The sequence below is a fragment of the Coenobita brevimanus genome, chromosome 79, assembly GCF_032717465.1.
Source record: "Coenobita brevimanus isolate Jiangsu-jjx chromosome 79, ASM3271746v2, whole genome shotgun sequence".
Taxonomy (NCBI): domain Eukaryota; kingdom Metazoa; phylum Arthropoda; class Malacostraca; order Decapoda; family Coenobitidae; genus Coenobita; species Coenobita brevimanus.
In genome coordinates, this window is record NC_137032.1 from 16829251 (window position 1) to 16852068 (window position 22818).

Genomic DNA, 22818 nt, shown 5'->3' on the forward strand with positions numbered 1-22818 from the left:
GCTCACTTATTCACCCAGAACTGATGACTCTGGTCTTGAATGTGAGCTATTTGCAGACTCATTTAATCTCACCCAGTTAGTCAGTCAATCCACCCGTTAAGACAACCCCGATCAAAATCCCTACCTATTGGACTTGTTTCTAATAACCAATTCAGATCATTTTAATGTCGAAGTGAAGTCCCCCCTCGGATCCTCGGATCATTATCTGATTCAAGCCACCAGTTTCACACCTACTACACCCTCCTGCTCTGAACCTGTCGTGGTGACTAAATGGCACTACAACAGGGCAGACTGGGAGGGACTTCAAAATTTTCTCATGGATGTTCCTTGGACCTCCTCTTTCTCCCATGATGCAAATTCCACATTGGGCTACATACAGGATTTCAATTAAAGTCGGCATGGAAACATTCATTCCCCATCATAGTTACAAAAAAAGATGTAATTCTCCTAAATGGTTTGACCACAATTGTGCTAGAGTAACAGAACATAAAACAATAGCCTATAACACTTATACAAGGACCAAACCCAAAGAAGCCTTTAACTATTATAAAAATATCAGAAACCACGCCAAAACTATTATCAATCTTTCTAAATCAAACTTTCTACATAGACAAGCTAACAAACTACTAAAAAATCCAAATGATAAAATATTCTGGTCAACCCTTAATTCATTCAAAACTAACTTCACTACCACCTCTTCCATTCCACCATTACAGTCCCCCAATGGAATCTAGTAAGTGACCCAGGCAGAAAAGCCAACTTTCTTGTTGACATTTTTTCAACAAACTCAACCCTAAATTCAGAAAATCATAATATTCCTGTACATGATTTTGGTTCCCCACAAACACCTCCTTTCATGATTCACACCAGACACGTACAAGCTGTATTACAGAATCTATCAGCAAACAAAGCCACTGGTCCAGATGAAATTCCTTCAATAGTACTTAAAAATTGCTCCCCAGTGTTGCCTCCTGTATTAGCAAAATTTTTCCGCTTATGCATCCGCACCTCAATTTTTCCAGCCCCTTGGAAAGAAACAAATATCCATCCTGTTCCTATAAAGGGGGTAACTTCTGATCCATCAAACTATAGACCAATTGCAATAACTTCCATTCTCGGTAAAGTTTTTGAGACACTAATTAACAAACACATAGTCAAGCATCTAGAAATCAATAAATTGATTAATGATCGGCAATATGCAATTAGACAGGAACGTTCAACTGTAGATATTCTTTGCCTTCTTACCCATCAAATTAACAAAACAATAGACCAACATGGTGAAACACATACAGTAGCACTTGATATTTCAAAAGCATTTGACAGAGTATGGCACCAGGCCTTATTGTTTAAGATGTCACACCAGTGATGCCTTGCATCACTGGTTCCTTTAATTTCTTCTTACCTTCAAAGTAGAAAAATACGGGTCATGGTAGATGGAATTTATTCTCAGTTTCATTCCATAAATGCTGGCGTACCTCAGGGATCAGTTTTGGCGCCAACCCTCTTCCTTATTCATATAAATGACCTCCTATCTGTCACGACAACCCAATACACTCATGCTGATGACTCGACCCTTCATAGTTCTTTCACATGTAGTACCTCCTTTACACAATTTGATTTTATAAATTCCCAAATAAACACAGCAATTTCTCTGAACCAGGACCTTTCTAAAATTAATCAATGGGGACAAAAAAATCTGGTCTCATTTAATGCTCAGAAAACTAAATACATTAATTTCTCCAATAGAAAGAATCCCTCAGACTCACACATAATTTTAAATGATGTCAGTATTCCCATATCCACTACAATTGATGTCCTAGGTGTTACTCTAAACTCCAACCTAAGCTGGACAGCTTATGTTAAAACCCTTGCTAAAAATGCTTCTAAAAAACTGGGACTTATGTACAGAGTTCGTGAGTTCTTCACTGACGAGCAGATGGCCACAATATATAAAAGTCATGTGCGTTCTCAGATCGAATACTGTTCACCACTGTGGAGTGGATGTGGAGCAGTTGCATTGAGGCAGTTGGACAAAATTCAGAATAAAGCCATTAGATTAATCAATAATTCTGCCATAATGCAGGACCTTCCTCCGTTATCAGTACATAGAGATGTTGCTTCTTTAGCACTATTTTATCGATATTTTTACCGTAAGTGCTCTAACGAACTGGCTTCAATTGTACCTTCCCATCACATTTTCTCCCGAAATACTCGGGCAGCTGGGAGCGCCCATGAACTCACACCCTCTCCCTCACAATGCAGAACCTCCGTTTATCAAATTTCATTTATCCCCAGAACTACTACTCTCTGGAATTTACTTCCTGGGAGTTGCTTCCCACATACATTTAATCCTCTCGATTTTAAATCCAATTGTTATAAGTATTTTATGAATGGAGGATGCCTTTAGGCACATGGACTTATTTTTTTTCCTTTGTTTTTCCTTCCTCCATTCATTATAAAAAAAAAAAAAAATACCCTCACACATGCTTCATTCATCCATCCATCATCCAATCCTACATTGCCCCATGAGGAGCGTAGGAGCCTGGGGCTAGGCAGTTGGTCCCAACATGATGAGAGTGACCAGTCTCACTCATCCCTGAATGGCATTACATGAGCAATCAACCCCAACCATCCCTTGGATATAAACCTTCACCGGCTCAATCCGATTGGAGCGCAATAGTTACCCACTAAACCACCAGGCGCCAAAATTTGGTTATATGATTGCCACCCAGCATAGTAAATGGTTTCCTGGTGCACAGGAAACCATTTGGCTTGTCACTCAGTGTAGAGTCACACACAGGCTGAAAGAAGTGAAAAGAATGAAGGAAAGAAAGACAGAAGAGGGAGTGTAAAGTCACCCGTAGGGAGAAGGACAAGGAAAGAATGAAGGATAGAAAGACAGAAGAGAATGGAAGGAAAGAAGGATGGAGAGGAAAGGGCAGACACACGAGAGCAGCACTACATCGAGTGAGTGGATGGTAAGCGCCCCCACCTGCCATATACTATCATCATAAAAACTCTTGACGGCACCTAGTAGCTTACCATCTACACCATACGTGTGCTAAACCTTCCACAAAATATTTCTGTCTACTTTGTCATATGTTTTTTCCAGATCTGTAAATCACATAAACACCCTATAGTCCTTCTCACAAGCCTTCTCTACTATCTGTCTCACAGGAAATATTTGATCCACACATCCTCCGCCACTCCTAAAGCCACCCTGTTCATCACTCACTAGGACATCTGATATCTCTCTTACGTTCTCAGTAGTAATTATTCCAAATACCGTCCCTACAATGCTCAATAAACTTGTGCCATGATAATTCTTGCACTCATTCGCACACCTTTATTTTTGCATAGGGTTACAATCAGAGCCTTTTTCCACCCTGCTGGCAGAATTTTACTCATCCATGCCTTCTTACATATCTCCAACAAGTTCATCATTCCTCTCTGCCCACTACACTTAATCATATCTGCATACACCTCTTCAACCTCAGGTGCTTTCCCATTTTTCAGCCGCTTCACAGCGTTCTTCACCTGTGCGAGCATCACATTTCCTGGCCTTGCATTCCTTCTCAGCACCTCCCCCCCCAAAAAAAAAACCAATCATGCTTACTGCCGCTCTGCTCTTAGTCCAGGCCCTTAGGGACTAAATTGTGCAGATTTGTCTACAAGCACCAAATTTGGCTCAGATGTAGACCAGAACATACTTATTTCATTTTTGGAGAGCGCCAAGCCCAGCGCTCACTCGGGCCGCCATGTTGGCCAAATCCAAAATGGCTGCCAGCCGATACATGATTGTATCACAACTTCGTAACCAAAAGTCGTAGAATCATGAATGAACTCACTTTTTATAGGTTTTTGACCTCAAGGATTCCAAATTTGACCTCTGTTTTGACATTCTTGGTCATTATAACCCCCCAATGGCATAGAAAACGTCAAATAAGATCAAAACTAAGCCAAGTAAATACAAAGTTTTATTTAAATCATTTAATGTTCAACTCCCGAAATACTCCAGGCCCTATATGGCAGATTTGTCTCCAAGCACTAAATTTGGGCCAGATGTAGACCAGAACAGACTGATTTCAATTTTGGAGGCCTTTGCCTTTTGATGTGAACAACATAAATGTGGGCACTTGCGAGAATGCAATCGCGCAAGTGTGTTACAAGGGTGCTGAGCACCAATCACATAGAAACTATAAGAAAACATCACTACTGCAAGATCTAATTGATTCTCATCTTGGTATCGTCATTGTTCACACATCCACCTTCACACTTGCACAACCCTGTGCGCGGACTCCAGCCTTACAGCATTTGCAGTTTCCTGTGCAAGATCTTTCACAGCCACAGTGCGGGAGAATGGAACATGCCTTACTAGCATCTGCGAGTGATGTCCAGTATGGTAACCAGATACCATTGTCAATTTCTGCCAGCCCCAATCACTGAAGTCAGGGATTTTCTGGCAAACTGAGGTTGCTTGATTCCAATAAAAGCTTGCCTGAAGCATTGCCCTCTTTATGTGCTCAAACAGCGCTGCTTGAGTGGGTGGTATGTTCTCCAGCGTTTTTGTACCACTTGTAAAAAGACGGTGCCTGGCTTCGTTGACATTGGCCAAACCACATCCCTTACTGTACATGATTACCACAAATCGTTCCAGCTTCTGCATGTGCAAAGACTCAAGGGTTAAGAGTTTGGGGTCATGGGTGAGGGCCACCAGTGTTTCAGTAAGTCCTGGGGTGCTTTGCCAAGATGCCCAGGCAGTTTTTTTGCCACATCCAATGAACTGTGATGTCGTGTCACATCCTGTGAGGGCATGGAAGATTGGCAGTGCCAGAGACTTGAGGGTCCAAGGTGAGAGCAGATATAATGGATGGGAATGTCACGGAATTTGTTTCCACTACCAAAGCCCACCCACACGGATCCCAAAGCATGACAGGAACAGTGGGTTCCTCAAACATGAGGATAACATAAAGGAGCTATTCTCCTTCCTCAGTGAGGAGATTGTCAAGAAAGATGTGGGTGGGAGGCTCCCTCTCAGTACAAAGTTTGAGAATGTGGTATCCAATAGACCCTGTGATGTTTCAGCTCTCCAACCATGTAACCACCCTGAGGCAGACACAAGGATATTCCTTCACCTAGCACATGCTGTAGCACAGGGTCACAGGACAGCCTATGTTTGTACCGTTGACAGTGATGTGATGGTTCTTGCTGTACGCTTTGTCACCACACTTGGACTTTCACAGCTGTGGGTGGGCTTTGGTAGTGGAAAAAAATTCCGTGACATTCCCATCCATTATATCTGCTCTCACCTTGGACCCTCCAAATCTCTGGCACTGCCACTCTTCCATGCCCTCACAGGATGTGACACGACATCACAGTTCATTGGATGTGGCAAAAAGACTGCCTGGGCATCTTGGCAAAGCACCCCAGGACTTATTGAAACACTGGTGGCCCTCACCCATGACCCCAAACTCTTAACCCTTGAGTCTTTGCACATGCAGAAGCTGGAACGATTTGTGGTAATCATGTACAGTAAGGGATGTGGTTTGGCCAATGTCAACGAAGCCAGGCACCGTCTTTTTACAAGTGGTACAAAAACGCTGGAGAACATACCACCCACTCAAGCAGCGCTGTTTGAGCACATAAAGAGGGCACTGCTTCAGGCAAGCTTTTATTGGAATCAAGCAACCTCAGTTGCCAGGAAATCCCCGACTTCAGTGATTGGGGCTGGCAGAAAGATGACAATGGTATCTGGTTACCATACTCGACATCACTCGCAGATGCTAGTAAGGCATGTTCCATTCTCCTGCACTGTGGCTGTGAGAGATCTTGCACAGGAAACTGCAAATGCTGTAGGGCTGGATTCTGCTGCACAGGGTTGTGCAAGTGTGAAGGTGGATGTGTGAACAATGACGATACCAAGATTAGAATCAATTAGATCTTGCAGTAGTGATGTTTTCTTATAGTTCCTATGTGGTTGGTGCTCAGCACCCTTGTAACACACTAGCGCAGCTGCATTCTCGCAAGTGCCCACATTTATGTTGTTCACATCAAAAGGCAAAGGCCTCCAAAATTGAAATCAGTCTGTTCTGGTCTACATCTGGCCCAAATTTAGTGCTTGGAGATAAATCTGCTATATAGGGCCTGGAGTATTTCGGGAGTTGAACATTAAATGATTTAAATAAAACTTTGTGTTTACTTGGCTTAGTTTTGATCTCATTTGACGTTTTATATGCCATTGGGGGGTTATAATGACCAAGAATGTCAAAACAGAGGTCAAATTTGGAATCCTTGAGGTCAAAAACCTATAAAAAGTGAGTTCATTCATGATTCTACGACTTTTGATTACGATGTTGTGATACAATCATGTATCGGCTGGCAGCCATTTTGGATTTGGCCAACATGGCGGCCCGAGTGAGTGCTGGGCTTGGCGCTCTCCAAAAATGAAATAAGTATGTTCTGGTCTACATCTGAGCCAAATTTGGTACTTGTAGACAAATCTGCACAAAACCCTCCTCATAACTCCCTAAGGGCCTGGAGTATCTCTCTATTCCCATTAATCAGGCTTTCATAATATTCTTTCCATCTGGTCCTTACTTCATCCCCATGGGTTAATAATCTACCGCTTACCTCCTTCACTCCCACATTTTTTTCCGCTGTCACTTCTACATTTCTGCGCCTTTATCCAGAATAACTTCCTATTTTCTCAGTAATTTGCATTCATTTCTCTTCCTCATTTCCGCGCCTTTATCCAGAATAACTTCCTATTTTTTCAATAATTTGCATTCATTTTTCTTCCTAGCTGATCGTTTACCTACTTCTTTTTCCTTTTCACTAGTCTATTTACGTGCGTCTTGATCTTAGTATATTCATTTCTCATTTCAATTGAACCCCTGTTCTGTAACCTCTCTAGCCATTTCTTCCTCTTTTCCTCCACTGCTTTCTTAACCTCTTCATCCCACCATGCTGTACCTTTCTTCTTTGGTGTTACTCTTGTTACACCAGACACCGCTTTAGCATTCCTTACTAAGCAATCCTTGTATGCATTGCACAGGTTGTCCTTATACATTTCATTCCAGTTCAGTGACGCCATCTCTCCCCTACTTGGTCCTGTATTCATCTGCCTTTTCTTTGATCCTCAGCTTCTCGAGGTGACACATTTGTAATCTCTCATTCCACTCTGCCACACTTCATTCATCAACAAGGCAACTCCATCCTTGCATCTTCCTCGTCCATTCATTCCCGATCTACACATTTCACACCCTCCCACTCCTCCATTTCACACCCTTTCATCTTTGTTTCACACAATGCCATCACGGCATATCTCGCATTCTTCAACATATTCACCACTTCCACCTTCTTGCTTTCCTCATTCACACCTTTCACATTCCACAAGGCCATGCAAATCTGCCCATTAGGTTCAGGCCCTGGGCAGGTATGGGCCCTCCACGGTTCTCCGAAACGTCTGCCATGATCAGCCTAAGTGATTTTAGGTAGAGGAATCTGGGGGACGCTTAACCTGGCCAAAACCCCCGGTTATTAGTTACCACTAAGCTTAATAAATGGTTTCCTGTGTATAGGAAACGATTTGGCTTGTCACTCAGTGTAGACACCATAAGGCAGCCCTACGCTGAGTGAGTGGATAATGTTATGACCCCACCTAGTGTGCGATTATATATATATATATATATATATATATATATATATATATATATATATATATATATATATATATATATATATATATATATATCAACAGCCGTTTGAGTGTCCACTGCAGGACCGGCCTATCCCGACCGAGGTGGGGACGATACAGCCACTGTATCTCTACCAAGTGGCTAGAGACTGTGTGGCAGAGATTGTATTGGGGCGATAAGTGCTTGAAAGTGTAATTGTAGTGTTCTAGTGGCTTTGGATGTGTGTGTACTGTAGTCTGTGGACCAAGTGTAATCGGCCAAAGCAAGCCGACTGGGTGCAAGCATATTTTATAGTATGCGACACTGGTTCAACCACAGCACCCCTTATGTCCACCAAGCAGTGCATGGCCAGAAGAACGCTCCCAAAGTTTATTACCCTGGCGGAGCACGAACCCTTATTCTTCAGTTTACAAATAAGCATACTTTACCACTCTTCTACAAAGGCTTCATATATATTTAAACGTATATATATATATATATATATATATATATATATATATATATATATATATATATATACTTTACCACTCTTCTACAAAGGCTTCATATATATTTACCGGTATATATATATATATATATATATATATATATATATATATATATATATATATATATATATATATATATATATATATATCTATATATAATATATTATATATATATATACATATATATATATATATATATATATATATATACACATACAGTATACAGTAAGCCCCCGTTTTTGGCGATCCAATTAGTCTGGCGAAACTATCGCCAAATGCGAATTTCGCCAAACGCGAGTTCTTTTTACCATATAAATTGCCTATAAAGTGCCTCAATCAGTCTTTGGTCATTGCCAAACTCCCCCTTTTGACCCCTAAAACACCATCTTTTGAGCTGAAATAAAATCTTTCGCCTTCACATATTAATACACATGTAGAAAATAGACCAATAAACAATAAATAAAGCTAATAAGACATGATATAAAGGTTGTAACTAACCGTAAATAGAGTGAAGATAGGCTTGTTTGGTTGGGGACGTCGGAGTGGCAGTGGGGGCAGCTTAGTTCCTACCACCACTTTCCTCATCACTCTCCCCCTCCTCCCCCATAACCCCCTTAGGAACCATTTGTCTCGCTTGATCATCCACTTCATCGAAGCCAGAAAAGCCAGCATCCAGCTTAAAGAGGGCAGCGAAGCTTGGCTGGGGAGGTTGGGGAGGTTGGGGTGGCTGGGGAGGTTGGGATGGCTGGGGAGGTTGCAGCTGTTCTTGTGGCTGTTCTTGTGGCTGCTTTTGGGGCTGTTCTTGTGGCACATCGAGTGGGGGGGACTGCCAGGGGACCGCCAAGTTTGAATTCAAATCGCCAAGCGCGCATTCGGTGGTCCGTGGCCACCCCACCGCCAAAAGTGAGTTTCACCAAGTTGAAATTCGCCAAACGCGGGGGCAAGTGACAGAGCAGTTATAATCTATCTCGGCTACATCACGCACGTCTTTATATTGGAGAGACACAAATTACACGCTTGTGTTCACTTTTTTTTTTTTTTTTTAAACGTTCCTGATCGGAAATCGAAGCCGAGACTTCTGGTAATAAGTCAGGCACTGTTGCCACTACGCCACGCGTGCATTGTGTGTATCTCCAACATAAAGATGCTTATGTTGTGGCTGGGATAGATTAAAACTACTCTGTCACTTGTTGAGTTGCGTAGGGCTGAACAACAGTCCTAATGTGTTGTGACTGAAATATATCCTTCCATAATGGATTTACCTCGTTCGTAAAAAAATTCAGGTGGTTCAGCTTTTATCGCGCTGTGGGGTAGTGGTAACAGTGCCTGAATCTTACTTAGAAGTCTAGGGTTCGATTCCCAGCCACGAGCGTAAAAAAGCAGTTGTACACATGCGTGTAAGGTGTCTCTCAAAAATACATATATATTTATATATATCTACTGTAATATATATATATATATATATATATTGCCAGACGCCTCAGTCCCGTTTGGGGTGGCCACAAACAAATCGCCTCCAAGTCGCCCTGTCCCCCGCCATTTCACTGCCCTGCTCCCAACTCACACCCCCCTCTCTCATATACCTCTCCACCCCATCCATCCATCTCATCCTCGGCCTCCCCCTCCCTCTTCCCCCCTCCACCTCACTCACATACACTCTCTTCGTCAGTCTTTCACCCTCCATCCTCTCCACATGGCCAAACCACCTCAGTGTGTTCCTCATAAAGCTTCCTATCACATCCACATCAACACCACAACGCTCCTTTATATTCTCATTCGTCAGCCTGTCTCTCCATGTGACTCCACAGGCTCCTCTTAAATAACTCATTTCCACTGCTCTCACTCTTGACTTGTGTCCTTCCAACAACGTCCAAGCTTCACTTCCATACGTTAGAGTTGGTATCACAATACTGTCATGTAGTAACTTTTTCACTTCCATGCTCACTTCCCTGTTTCTTATCACTGCTTTCAAAGAACCAGCAACCTTTCTTCCCTGCTGTACCCTTTCAAGCACTTCATCCTCCAAACCTCCATCCTTACTCATCACACTACCCAAGTACTTAAACGTACTCACATTTTCCAATTCCCCACCATCCAACCTCGCTGTACATTCACTGACTTCACCTCTCTCAAAGACCACCACTTTACTCCTCCCTTCATTCACCTTTAGATTCCGTTTCTTACACACTCTCCCAAACTCATTCACCAAGCCTTGCAGCTCCCCTTCGTCTTCACTCAACAACACAGTATCATCTGCAAACAACAGTACAGGGAGTTTCCAAACACTATCCTCTCTCACCAGGGACACTCCAACATCCACTACCCTACCTTGTACCTCTTTTATTACCCCAACCATGTACAGATTGAACAACCATGGAGACATGACATATCCCTGTTTCAACCCATCTTTCAAAGAGAAAAATTCACTTAGTTCACCATCCACACGCACTGCAGCCTTCGCACCATCGTACATACTCTTCACAGGATTCAACAACTTCCCATCTACTCCATATATTCTTAACACTTTCCACAATTCTTGTCTATCCACCCTGTCATATGTTTTCTCCAAATCCATGAAAGCCGCATACAACTTCTTTCCCTTCTCTAGAAACTTTTCCACTCAAGATCTAAGAATGAATATCTGATCTACACAACCTCTTCCCTTCCTAAAGCCTCCCTGTTCTTCTCCAACTAATTTCTCTGTTCTTTCTCTAACTCTGTCAATAAGTATCCTACCATACACTTTTCCTATTATACTAAGAAGACAAATGCCCCTATGATTACCACACACTTCTTTTCCCCTTTTCCTTTGTACAAGGGAATAATTATACCTGACTTCCAATCCTCCGGGACTCTACCTTCCTCCCAGGCCAATCTGCACATCTTCCACATCCATTCTACAACTATCTCTCCCCCATGCTTCAGCATTTCACCACACACTCCATCAATTCCTGGGGCTTTCCCCGATTTAACTTTCTTCATTGCTTCCACAACTTCTATCCTACTGATTTCTTCCTGTCTTCTCACTTCCCTCCTTCTCCCAGCCATTCCCCAGCCACTTATACTCGCATTACTTCCATCCTCTACATTCAACAATTCCTTAAAGTGTTCTCTCCATCTGCTCACTTTTTCTCCCTTCTCCATTAGTAATCTACCATTTTTATCTTTCACTCCCCTGCTAACTTCACTTCCACCCTGTCTTACTCTTTTCACCTCTTTTCAGAACATTTTCTGACAGTCCCTCCACTTTACACTCAAATTCCTTCCAAATTCCTCATCCACTCTCTCTCTCTCTCTCTCTCTCTAGATAGATAGATAGATAGATAGATACTTATATGATGCACATATATATATATATATATATATATATATATATATATATATATATATATATATATATATATATATATATATATATATATAGATAGATAGATAGATAGATAGATACTTATATGATATGCATATATATAGACATAGATAGATATAGATATGTATATTTAATATATGTATATTACAATATATGTATGTATATTATATATGTATATATATATATATATATATATATATATATATATATATATAGAATATAGAAATGTATATATTACATATATATATATATATATATATATATATATATATATATATATATATATATATATATATTTCTTGTATATACCTACACATTTTTCTTGTATATACATACACATATACATACATCTTGGCTTTACCTGACAGGCGAAATATTCCACCATAAATTGGCCAGTGTATTGTCTCTAGGGTAAGGTCATTCAAAAAAAAAAAAAGAATGGAAGCCCTCCAAGGGAGGAATCACGGCAGCCACGAGCCGATACATATCTAGCGCTGCTCGGAATAACTGAAAACAATATTCATAGGAGATTTTTATCCCTACTACACACCTGTAATATTCTGTGATGATTTCTTGAGCAGTTGCAAATTTATTGTCGTAACAGACACAAAGACCTTGTCCTACTCTCACCAATTTCGAACTCCTGATCGATTTACTTCCCTCCTACACACCTGTAAAATATTGTAATGATATTTGGAGCAGTTGTGAAGTTATCGTGGTAACACACACACACACACACACACACACACACACACACACACACACACACACAAACTGAAAACAATACCAGCTTTGCTATCGTGGCTTGTTAAAAAAAAAAAAAAAAAAAAAAAGGATCATTTAGTTAGTGCAATGGTGAAAAACGTATTACTTCAGCTTTTTGACAAAATGCCACCCTGGCTATGAAATCTGAAAAACGATCAAAACTACAGGTATTGGTATTCCTGTTTATCTGGGAGTTAGGCCAAATCTGAGGGAGGTTTTGTTTAAATTGAAATTTCATATTTGTATTGCTTCTCGTAATTTCTAATAGTTGAAAGCATATCTTTTTGCAGTCGTACACTGCGCAATGTCATCTTAATACCAGAAGCATTTGTCTATGAATGCGTTACTGCAACGATCACTAGAATATAGAATGACCATGTTAATACCTGCATAGCAATAATTACACTGTGCTGGTCGTATTCGGATGGGAACCTTGGTTAGATTACACTTTAAAATATGAAACATTATGCGTGACAGTCCATTCCGGATTATTTCTTGCTAAGTAAGCTTATAATGAGCCACGTCCATTTCTTTCGCATTAACCCGCTACATGCCAGTGCCATTTTAAAATGGTCTGACAATTCCACGGCCAGTGCCAGTGCTGTTTTAAAATGGTTTAAAATAAAAAAATTAACTGTGACCGCATTTTCAAGATTTACGGGAAAAAATTGGCAGGCATGTATGGTAACTGTTCCTCTACCATCCCCCAGGCTGTCAAGGCATTACACTCACTCGTACCTCCCCCTCACGCTTGCTTTGCTTCACTCTGCCTGTGTGCTTCACCCAGTGCTGTACATAGTGAACGCATTTTGTAAATATTTTCAAGTAAGTGTAAGTTATAAATATTTTCTTGTAAGTGTAAGGACTATATTTTTTTTTTTTTTTTTTTTTTTAATGCGAGGAAGAAGGAACCAAAGGCCATGAGCCCGTAGTAACAGTTCCCTCCAAGAGAAAAACAAAATACAATAGAGAGCCAAATTCAAGATCCGATCATTTTGAGATGCCTGGACACACTACGTTTGAAAGACTGGAGATCATAGGCAGCAGGAAATACAGACAGAGGGAGACAGTTCCAGAGCTGACCTGTTGCATAAATGAAAGACTGGGAGTAACGGTTAACTCTTGCATTAGAGAGTTGGACAGAAAAGGGATGAGAGTTTGCTGCCAGACGGGTGCTACGCGCCCGTCGTAGAGGTGGAGGAATGCAAGCAGACAGTTCAGAGGAGCAGTGACCACTAAAGTAGCGATAGAAAAGAGATAAAGATGCAACAGTGCGGCGAAGAGACAGAGGTTGAAGGGAGTCAGTAAGAGGAGGAGAGTTAATGAGACGAAAAGCCTTTGACACCACCCTATTGAGAAGAGCTGTATGTGGGGAGCCTCCCCATACATGAGAGTTGTACTCCACACAGGGGCGGATAAAACCCCTGTATAGAGTCAACAATTGTGCAGGGGTAAAGAAAGAGCGGAGTCGGCTTAGCACACCCAATCTCTTGGAAGCAGATTTTACAAGAGATGTAATATGATCTTTCCAAGATAAGTCCCGAGTAAATGAAACCCCAAGCATGTTCAAGGATGATGCAGGATTAAGCTGAATATTATTAAACATTAGTGGGTATACCTGTGGAAGATTTTGTCGGGTTGATAGGTGTAAGAACTGAGTCTTAGATGCATTAAAGACAACCATATTATTTTTACCCCAGTCAGAGATATGAGCCAAGTCAGACATTAGGTATGCCATAGCCTCATCCCTTGTTTCTTGAAGTAACTGTTGAGATGGGCGTTGCAGGAACCAAATGGAAAGGTGAAGGGTGGAGTCATCAGCGTATGAGTGGATAGGGTTAGATGTACAGCTTAGAAGATCATTGATGAATAAAAGGAAGAGAGTTGGTGATAGGACAGAGCCCTGAGGAATACCACTGTTGATAGATCTAGGAGAAGAACGATGGCCGTCTACAACAGCGGCTATAGAACGACCAGAAAGGAAGCTAGCGATGAAGGGACAGATAGAGGGATAGAAACCGTAGGAGGGCAGTTTGGAAATTAAAGATTTATGCCAGACTCGATCGAAAGCCTTTGAGATGTCAAGTGCAATGGCAAAGCTTTCGCCAAAGTCCCGAAAGGAGGATGACCAGGAGTCTGAAAGGTAGGTGAGAAGATCGCCAGTGGAGCGTCCCTGACGGAACCCATACTGACGATCGGAAAGAAGGTTGTGATAGGAAAGATGCCTTAAAATTTTTCTATTAAGAATTGACTCGAAAACTTTTGAAATACAGGACGTTAAAGCAATTGGACGATAGTTGGAGGGTTGGGAGTGGTCACCCTTCTTTGGGACTGGCTGAATGAGAGCAAACTTCCAGCAAGAAGGAAAGGTACAACTTGACAGACAATGGCGAAATAGTTTGCCTAGGCAGGGTGTAAGCACAGAAGCACAGTTCTTGAGAACAACAGGAGGGACCCCATCAGGCCCATATGCCTTGTTAGTACTGAGGCCAGTGATGGCAGAAAATACATCAACTGAAGAAATTTTAATGTCAGCCATGAGGAAGTCAGAGGGGGGAAGTGATGGAGGAACAGCACCGGAATCGTCTAAGGTGGAATTGGAGGAGAAAGTCTGTGCGAAGAGATCTGCTTTATCAGTAGAAGAAATAGCTACAGAACCATCAGAGTAGAAAAGAGGAGGGAAGGATGATGAGGTAAAGTTGTTAGAAAGATTTTTGGCAAGGTGCCAGAAGGAGCGGGAAGAATTCGAGTTGGAGAGTTGAGAGCATTTAGTATGGATGAAATTATTTTTAGTAGAGCGAAGAACAGACTTAGCACGATTCCGGGCAGAAACGTAGAGATTATGTGATTCAGGGGTGGGTTGGCTCCGGTACCTTTTGTAGGCCTTCTCCTTGTTGCGGACAGCATTAGAACAAGCATGATTAAACCAAGGCTTTCTTGCGTTAGTCAAAGGATATGAGAAAGGAATGTATGCTTCCATGCCCGAGAGAATAACCTCCGTAATGCGCAAGGCACACTCAGATGGCTCACGGCCATGGAAGCAATAATCATTCCAGGGAAAATCAAAGAAGTACTGCCTGAGGGCCTCCCAGTCCGCGGCTCCAAAATGCCACAGACGACGTTTCCCTGGAGGGTCCACAGGCCGTACCGGAGTGATAGGACAGGTTAAGGTAATAAAGTTGTGATCAGAGGAGCCCAACGGAGAGAAAAGATTAACAGAGTAAGCAGAAGGATTAGTTGTGAGGAAGAGGTCAAGTATGTTGGAGCTCTCTCTAAGGCGGTCAGGGATACGGGTAGGGTGCTGTACAAGCTGCTCTAGGTCATTAAGGATAGAAAAGATTTAGGCTTGTTCACCAGGTGGATCCGTGAAAGGAGATGAGAGCCAAAGGTGGTGGTGAACATTGAAATCTCCAAGAATGGAGATTTCAGAGAAAGGAGAAATAGACAGAATGTGTTCCATCGTAGAAGTAAGATAGTCGAAGAATTTTTGATAGTCAGTAGAATTAGGGGATAAGTAAACAGCACAGATATATTTAGTCAGAGAATGACAGGAAAGCCGAAGCCAGAGTGTGGAGAATTCAGAAGAATCAAGTTCAGGAACACGAGAGCAAGATAAGTCGTTGCGTATGTATACACAACAGCCACCTTTGGCTTTGAAATGAGTATAGAGAAAGTAGGAGGATACAGAAAAGGGTTTGCTGTCAGTTGCCTCAGACAGCTGAGTCTCCGTTAGAAAAAGAAGGTGAGGTTTAGAGGAGGAGAGGTGGTGCTCAACAGAGCGAAAGTTAGATGAAAGGCCGCGAATGTTGCAGAAATGAAGAAGAAGAGAGTCAGACAGTGGTTCCAGGCACCTCGAGTCGTCACCGGGAGAGGGGCAGATGGCGGGGGCATTTATGGTCCCCCCCCCGGGGACTCCGAGGCTGGGTGAATTGACGCCATTTTTGGTGAATTTGAATAGGAAGTGTAGTGTGTACTGTGCATGTAGTTTGGTGAAGATAGTTAGAGAAATTTGTACTGGAGAGCATGCTGGGCTACTCTCTGTGTAACTGAGACACTGAAAAAGTTCAGCAAAGGGGGATGGTCAGGAACTAGTCCTGAGGGCTGATGAAATGGGAGCTCCAGCACTCCCTGTCATCAGCTTTCCATCCACCTCGGGAGTACTGCCCTGCTCGACTGGTGCTACAGCCTACTCCTCATATAGTGAAGTCAAGTTGTAACTACCTTCTTGTAAGCACCAGGACTGTACCTAATGAAGTCAGGTTGTACCTATCTTCAAGTAAGTGTAAGATAATGCATTCACAGTGAGAAATACACACAAATTGTGATAGATGTTGAAGTAATAAGTAATCAGAAAAGTGTATTGAACATTGCTATACCTTCCCAGCATAAATACTCGAGTATACTTTACAAAGAAAACGGCTTTCTCTCACCTATGTGGTGAGCATGAGAGAGCAGCTATACCTGTATACGAGTATGCAGGACTCAATAAAACCCATTTCTGAGCCTCGGTGATTTTAATTGTGAAATTTGCTGTTTCTACATCAAAAAATGGCCAGCACTGGGGTGACCCATAGGGTTGGCATGCGGCGCGTTAAGCATGTAAATATTCAGCAACCAGTCATTTAACCATAACAAGTTGCTTGCGCCATCTCCATGGTGAACGTTAAAATAATATGGTATTGACTTGAGTGGGATTACAATATGCCAAGCGAAATGGCATCAAGCAGCGCGACGAACTTCCTTAACCTACCATGTCCCGTTGACGTATATGTACGTCCACAAGTTTTGTCATTGTCAGTTCCGTTGATGTATATAAATGCACATCAATTGCAAGGTCCCTAATTTACACAATTTTCAATTTTCGCATGTGATTTTTGGTACATATACACCAGACACCCTCCTCTACAAGATGCCAGGCAGAGACAATGCCTTACCCCGCATGACCTCCCCCCCCTGCATGCCATCCTCTCGGCAATTCACCTGTTACCAGTGTCCTGGCCAGTAAAGACATGTCGTGCCACGGTATGAAATTCAGGGCCAGAGTGATTCCCCAATCAATGACAATGTGGAGGACAAAGTTAACATAGCATTAGAGAAACAGTCAGAAATGATGATCAGGTAATGTTGCCAAAAAAGGTCAGGTATGTTGATATGTTTGGTGAGTGAAACAATGCTTATATTGCCTATATTACTGTGTGAAAACCAATATACTCTCGTACTACATATAAATTCGTACCAAATAAATAAATAAATACAGTTTATGAGCGGTGTGGAATAGTTACCCTCCCATAGAATTCATTTTCCTTGGAGTCAGCCTGATAGAAAACCCAATAAGGTAAGGGGTACTGCTACCTGTATCAAGTATTTTAAACCTCAGGTGAGCGATTTCTCTATGAATTTTCGATGCTTCTCACCAAAAGCGGAGGTTTAAGCCAAATTTTTTTTTTTCCAAAATTGGTTGGGAATGGGGGGAGTCAGTGGTGGAAAATCGGCCAGGATGGGGCAGGTTAAGTCATGTGACATTGCTTACAGTATATTCCCGTATGGTAACCCAGCATTGACCATAGACACACAGATTGTACACTTCTGTATTCAACTGCTCCTTACTAGAGATTCGTAAATTGGTCCACTGTACCTTTACAAACATTTTATGTCTCACACACACACATACACACACACTCACTCACACACACACACGTATATATATATATATATATATATATATATATATATATATATATATATATATATGTATGTATATATATTGTATATATAGAGTGTAGGAATTTAGGAATTTACTGGAATTCCGATACATACACCTTGAATAACTTTTATATGTACAGCCTACAGCAGAAGTTCGTCCCTCTTAGCGTGCGTGATCATCTTAGCAGATGATACTGTGTTGTTGAGTGAAGACGAAGGGGAGCTGCAAGGCTTGGTGAATGAGTTTGGGAGAGTGTGTAAGAAACGGAATCTAAAGGTGAATGAAGGGAGGAGTAAAGTGGTGGTCTTTGAGAGAGGTGAAGTCAGTGAATGTACAGCGAGGTTGGATGGTGGGGAATTGGAAAATGTGAGTACGTTTAAGTACTTGGGTAGTGTGATGAGTAAGGATGGAGGTTTGGAGGATGAAGTGCTTGAAAGGGTACAGCAGGGAAGAAAGGTTGCTGGTTCTTTGAAAGCAGTGATAAGAAACAGGGAAGTGAGCATGGAAGTGAAAAAGTTACTACATGACAGTATTGTGATACCAACTCTAACGTATGGAAGTGAAGCTTGGACGTTGTTGGAAGGACACAAGTCAAGAGTGAGAGCAGTGGAAATGAGTTATTTAAGAGGAGCCTGTGGAGTCACATGGAGAGACAGGCTGACGAATGAGAATATAAAGGAGCGTTGTGGTGTTGATGTGGATGTGATAGGAAGCTTTATGAGGAACACACTGAGGTGGTTTGGCCATGTGGAGAGGATGGAGGGTGAAAGACTGACGAAGAGAGTGTATGTGAGTGAGGTGGAGGGGGGAAGAGGGAGGGGGAGGCCGAGGATGAGATGGAGGGATGGGGTGGAGAGGTATATGAGAGAGGGGGGTGTGAGTTGGGAGCAGGGCAGTGAAATGGCGGGGGACAGGGCGACTTGGAGGCGATTTGTTTGTGGCCACCCCAAACGGGATTGAGGCGTCTGGCAATAGATAGATAGATAGAGTATTGTGTTTATAATGTCTTTACAATTAAGACTCAAAGTCCTGTAAATGGTAATAACTGTATTCAAATTATGAAGAACCGATCTAGTTAGGGAGGTAAACAGAAGCAGAGTCAGTTAAATGAAATCGTTGGGAAGGGTTGGGGGTGTTGAGGGAGAGAAACAAGGGGTACTGGTAGAGGGGGGGAAGGGAGGGGGGAGAAGTGATGGAGACAGTGGAAGGGGGAGGGGAGGAGACGGCGAGGGGGTGGAGAGGGAGTGTATGTGGAGCACTGTATTAACGATGGTTATATAAATGTTATATAATGTGACGAGTAATGTCTCCTAACCACCACAGTGACGATTTATTCATGTTACTAACATTTATATTCAAGTCATGGATAACATTTCAAGCGATGGAGGAGGAAATGAAGCTCATTTGACACTTTTATATTGTTTCCCACAGTTTATCTACAGACATACGGTATTCAGCATTAACGATAAAACGTGGATGATGGCAGAGCATGACTAGGAAGAGAAGAGACGGGTGGGGAGAGAGGTCGGAAAAGGAAGTGATTTAACTTGTAAAACGAAACCGCATACTGGCGAAACACGAACTGTCAGTTTCTGTGTTTGTTTAGTGTGTAACTGACATCGTAATTAGTGTTTTCTTGCAACCTCACCTTTAGGACTGCAATCGTTCTATAATATTTCATATAATACTTGCTGGCAACATCAGTCCAGTCCAAATAATCCTATGCGTCTGTGTCCGTAACGAAGAATCTTCATACACCAGTGTCAAACATTTCACAATAACATTATCCCACCTGCTACAAATTAATATTATCATTAGGGAATGTGTTCTTATCTCCGAAAACATTTCTTTAATATTAGCCATTTAAAGCGTACCTGTCAACTCTATCTCATACAGTGTTACCAGATCAACAGGCTCGTATCACGCACGCTAAGAGGGACGAACTTCTGCTGTCGGCTGTACAGTCAGGGAAAGTTCCACATTACCCACCTCTTGAAGCATTGGTGTGAAATGGTTGAATGTGAAGCGGCAGCCAGACCTCGTGTGTCTGGTAACTGTGAGTGTGAAGGACAGGGGAGGCGGGGGATTGGGGGCAGAGGAGGGTTAGGTGATAGGCTAGGAATCAAGTATGCAATATATGACTTGGACGGGGTGTTTTAGTTCCCGTATTAAGTATAAATAAGAATATGATGCTAGCATTTAATTTTAAAAATTACGTAGATGTCTGTAGAGTCTGAGTTGTTAGGAAAGTTGTGGAAGTTTGCTGGATTCGGACAGAGGTTTGAATGCTTTCACTGCCTCTCGACTGTAACATGAGACGTTTGCCCAGGAGATATCGGTAACGATGTAACATTTATTTTTTGTGTTGACTCGATAACAAAGCCACTATATATATATATATATATATATATATATATATATATATATATATATATATATATATATATATATATATATATATATTTCATATTTGTTTGCATTATTTATACTCGTCCTTCCACTATAAACATCCACCTGCAAACATTTACAGTGTTATTCTGGTAATTATTCATCTCGAACTTAGAGCCTAGGGTAGTGTGTAATAATAATAATAATAATAATAATAATTATTATTATTATTATTATAATCTATATGGGCGATTAACAGACTTTTCGTTTTCCTTTAGACTGAATGACATGGGAGGACCTAATAATAAGATCAGTCTTCTTAACTGTCATTCCCATCGCACATTACAAAAAGAAGGTAAAGAAGCATACGCTTGACAACAACCATGTATGTCATATGCGGTAATGTAGACAGACCCAGAGAACAGTGTGATAACATACAAACAACATACCGATTTTGTACTTTGAGAATACTTTGGATGCATTATCATTGGCTATTGATACTGTGACGTGAGCATCTCTCCAAACTCTCCCACCCCCGGCCACCCTCCCTCCTACTCAACAGTTACCAGACAGGTGGGGTCTGGCTGCTGCTTCGTGGCTGTTCGTCAACCACCAATGTTCCGAACAGTGGGGTAATGCGGTATTTTCCCTGACTGTACACTCACGATCACTAATTTCTGCCCAGTAGTGCCCCCTTCGTTCCCCTATATACCCAGGGACCAGGAGAGGGGGACCAACACCCGCCTCTACTTCATCTCCCAACCCTACCCAAACCCCAGCCCCACCCGTCATTCTTAATTGGCAGTTACATCTCAAGCTGATTTCGTGCTTAACACTCTTGGTTCCACTACTGATACAAATATAAAACACTAGGATATCGTAAAAATATATAATATAACTATCAGCACGCTGCAGGAAGAAATTAATGCATTATGTCGTTGACAGTAAAACAAAACCGTTAACAACGGCCACCTTAGGCCTCGTGTGTTGGGTGCACTGCATTGCAAACACATACACAAACAAACAAAATCATGCACACAGGCTGAAAAACACACAAACAAGCAAACAAATCACACACACACACACACACACACACACACACACGCAGACACAGACACGCACGCACGCAAACACCCGTCGCATGAGGCCTGGGATGGCCGTTGTTAACGTTTTTGTTTTACTGTCAACGTTATAATGCATTAGTTTCTTGCTGCACCGTGTTCATATTATATTATATACATTATACATATCCTTGTGTTTTATGTTTGTGTATTAGTAATGTGACTATGAGTGTAAAGAATGAAATTAGCTTGAGATGTAACTGCCAGTTAAGAATGACGAGTGGTGGGGTTGGGTAGCGTAGGGGTATGGGGGAGGGTTGGAATCTGGGAGGTGGAGCTCTTTTCGTCCCCCTCTCCCGTCTTCCCTGGGTATATAGAGGTACGAAGGGGGCACCCCTGAGCAGAAATTAGTGATCGTGAGTGTACCTGTGTTGTACTAATAACTTGTACTTTCAAGTATGCGATCAGTAATCAGCAACTTATTTATTCCTTACCGATAACAGTCTGTTAACAGAAGTACGAAGGACCCGCACCACTCACTTCCACAGCTGCGTCACACCACTGAGCTGTTCTGTCTGAGGACTGAGGTTAATCGTCAGTGCTACACCCACTCACTGCTTAGAGCTGCCAGCAGCGTACAACGGTGCCACTTCTGTTTGGCAACTCAATTATAGCCACTCTGGTAAGTGCATCATAAATAGGAATATCCTTATGGGAATACGCATGTGGAAAACATACACCACTTCCTCTAGTGCTTTTATCAAATTTTTAGATGGCTAACGTAAGGAATACGTTACAGCTGCAGATACTTATGCCAGTAAGCATAACATCGCCGTAAAAGTATGCACCTCTCACTGATCGATAATAATACCTAAATTGGGTAAATTTACAGTATTGTTCGCTGTGATTTTCCTTTGTTTCTCGGTGTTTCCCGAGTTTACATTCGTAATAAGAAATATCCAAAACTTGTTCATCAAAAGCGTTAAAATATCACTGAACACAAAATTAACCGAAATATTGCAGTAAAACTAAAATCTGTAGTACATCGCTTACACACACACACACACACACACACACACACACACACACACACACACACACACACACACACACACAGGTGGCCTGCAGTCCTACCGGACCCAGATTCAAATCCCCGCTGGGGCAGGGAACAGTTTATAGATTTTAATTTCATAAAATCAGACTTCACTGATCTACCAAAAGACCCACCGACATGTCGTAAAAATACCCCTCTAATACCAATACACCAGTCCTGTATGAGACAGCCCTAGCATGTATTCAATATTGACGGTGGGTGTTAGCGCCGAAGTAGTGACATGTAGAGAGGTAT